The sequence below is a fragment of the Echinops telfairi genome, unplaced genomic scaffold, assembly GCF_000313985.2.
Source record: "Echinops telfairi isolate 266 unplaced genomic scaffold, ASM31398v2 ScPeMD7_3;HRSCAF=10, whole genome shotgun sequence".
NCBI lineage: Eukaryota > Metazoa > Chordata > Mammalia > Afrosoricida > Tenrecidae > Echinops > Echinops telfairi.
Window position 1 is genome coordinate 59676534 of NW_022103899.1, and position 3278 is coordinate 59679811.

At 50.9% G+C, this 3278-nt stretch overlaps 1 protein-coding gene across 1 annotated transcript in view; it reads left to right on the forward strand.

Annotated features, from left to right (window-relative positions):
• Window positions 1–3278, forward strand: part of TRPM8 (transient receptor potential cation channel subfamily M member 8) — a 72437-nt gene that overhangs the window by 42081 nt on the left and 27078 nt on the right. The gene's annotated exons all lie outside the window — the stretch shown is intronic.

Below are 3278 nucleotides of genomic sequence, written 5' to 3' on the forward strand. Positions count from 1 at the left end.
AATCCTCACATCTACACCAGATGATGTCACTGCCGCTCAGGGCCACAGAGTCAGTGCTGACTCACAGAGATCCCCAGTCTCTGTCCCAAGAAACTGCTCCTGCTCTTGACCGGCCACCATGCGGATTGCAGCCCAACGCGTAACCACTGCACCGCCACACCAGTGAAACACTGTCCTCCTTCAATATACACGCGCCAAAACAGGAGGTATTGCGTGGCCCGAGACGGTGATGTGTAGACATCCGTCGAAATCCTCATTTGAAGAGCAATGTAGGAAAAATCATGGTCTTTGAGTTCCCACAAAGCAAACAGTCTCTTGTCGTTGTGGTCACGAGGTGCCTTTGTGTCAGCTTCAACTCACCGGGTCCCTCGCCACCCCCACAATTATTCCTGTTTGGGTCTATTGTTGCGTCCCCGTGTCAACCCATCACCTGGGGGACCTTCCCCTTGCTCTGCCAAGAATGGTGTGTCCTTCTCCCGGGACTGGTCTCTCCTGACAACGTGTCCAAAGCACGTGAGATGAAGTCTCACCAGCCTTGCTTCTACGGGCATCCGGCCATGCTTCTTCAGAGACAGACTTGTCGTTGTCTTGGCAGCCTGTCGCACTGTCGGAATTCTTTGCCAGCACTCTAATCCAGATGCAGCGATTCTTCTTCATTCTTCTTGATTCAGTGTTCAACTTTCCCAGGCATGTGAGAAGCGATTGAAAATACCACAGCTTGGATCAGGCGCACCTTAATCAGTAAGGCAGTGTCATTATGAGCTAAGTCTCTGGATTCCCACTGCCTGGGTTTCCATCGACTGGATCCCTAACTGGGAGCCCAGGTAGTATAATGGGGAAGGCATTGGGCTGCTAACCACAAGGTTGGGGGTTCAAACCCACTAACTACTCTATGGGTGGAAGTCAGGAAATCCTATGGTAGAGCCCTCTGACACCCACAGGGGGTCGTCCTAAGTCAGAAACAACTCAGTGGCATGAGAGAACCACAACACCCAGTCTGCGGGTCACACGCTGAATTCCCAGGTTGCCCCGATAATCCTCCTGGGAGGAGTGTTGGGTTGAGAAGAGCTAGACGGACAGAAACCTGCTACCCACATTGTCACAACTGTGACCAGATGTCACCTTCACAGCCAGCGGTGGAGTTGGTGTCACCCCCATGTTACCAAGGACCAGGCAGGCACTCAGGCAGGTTCTAGAATGTTCCAGAATGTGCTCTACTGGGAAGGAAGTCCGATGGGATTTGATCCCATACTGTTGGTCTTTTTCGTGGGACCTTCCTGCAGTCCGTGGATAGTGAGGTGCTCTGGAGGTACCGGTGGGTTATGCCGTGGTCTGCTCATCCGAAGATCAGAGGTTTGAATCCACCCGCTGCTCTGAGGGCGGAAGATGGGGATTTCGCCTCTCCTAAAGATTTATGGACTTGGAATCCTAAAGGCGCAGTACTACTTTGCCCTTTAGGGTCACTACGAGTCAGACTCCATTTGACGGCAGTGTCTTGTTTTGAGTTATGAGAGGGACCCTCGTGCTGCGTTCACTACACTAGCTTTAGCCCGACAGCCGATCAGTGGCCGGGCTGCTCAGAGAAGGGAGTCCATGTGTGGTTGGGCTTCCCCTGTGGTGGGTCGAGAGGGGCTGGCACTGGGTTCGTCTGTGTCCAGAAAGCTGGGCTGGTCCATGAGGACCTTGCTCCTCTCAAAGACTCTTAGGACCTAACCCTCCTCTCTGACAAATGTCCTGGGTGGCCGACTCGGGCTTCGGTCCAAATGCAAGTCCAAAGGGTTTCAACCAGATGTCAGTTCATTAGTCAGAAGTCCCACTGCCAGGCCGGTGAGACCTTCCTATGGTCTCCACATCTGTTCTTCGTGCCAGGCTGAGAGCATTGCTTGGTGACAGTAGAACCCCAGCCGGGAGAAGCCCTGTGAGATGGGGCACCTACTAGAGCCCAGGAGAGCAGAATGAGGAAGACTGGATGTTGCCTAGGATATGGGCTTGGATGCAAGTAGCTATTTCTCCTATTAAAACGATACAACACAAGACAAAACAAAACACTCCTTGCCATTGAGTTCATTTTGACTCACAATGACCCTAGGGGTCAGGATATGGGACTAGATGTCCTCATCTCTTTCCCGAGGAGTGGGTGCTGGTTTCGAACTGCAGACTTTGCGTGTAAAATTTCACGAGTCCCTATGGTGTAACCACTACACCACCCGAATGAACAAATCTCTCTTGGCGGCAGTACAGACAGAATGCTCCTTACAAGCCAAGATGACGAGACTTTGCCTCCACAGTCTGCACATGTGGTCAGGGGAGACCAGTCCCTGGAGAAGGACATCATGCTTGGTAACGCAGAGGGACAGCGACAAAGAGGGAGGCCCTCAAGGAGAAGGATAGACACAGCGGCTGCCACCGTGGGCTCGGCGCGGGACTGGGCAGCGTTACAGTCTGTCATGCACGCGGTCACTATGGGTCAGACTGACAGGGCATCACCTAACAATAGCAACACTAGCAACACACCGTTTCTCCTGTAACCAAGACCCCCTTTGCTGCTCCCACTAAACCCAAACCAAACTCTCTGCCATCCAGTCAGTTCTGCCTCCGTGGGTTTCTGAGCGTATCACTATATACAGGAGTACAGAGTCTCCTCTCTGTGCCTCGGAACAGCTGGTGGTTTGGAACTTCTGACCTTGTGGTCAGCAGTCCAGCTCGTACGTAACCCACGGTGCCATCAAGATGATTTAGAACGCTTTCCCATAAAATGATAATGATTTCTCTAAGGTGAACCGGAGACACGTATGAGCCTCTGTTTTAAAGTTCACACATGTTGGCTTAGAGAAGAACTAGGAAAACCCAGGAGGAATTGATTTCATTTACCAGGTAGCTCTTCAAAGCCACGGGACAAATATCCTGAGGAAGGGCATTCTTTCTGGGGACTGGGAAACAAGGCTGCATACTGTCCCGCAGCGTCTCATTGCACCCATAACTATCTGCATGGTGGTGTCTGTTTCTTTTCTTTTAAAAAAAATCATTTTATTGGGACTCATACAACTCGTATCACAAGCCAAACATATATCCATTGTGTCAAGTACATTTGTACATGTGTTGCCATCATCACTTTGAAAACATTTGCTTTCTACCTGAGCCCTTGGTATCAGCTCCTCATTTTCCCCTCCCTCCCCCACCCTCCTTCCCCCATGAACCCTTGATAATTTATAAATTTATTATTATTTTGTCATATCTTACCCTGATCGATGTCTCCTTTCACCCATTTTCTGTTGTCC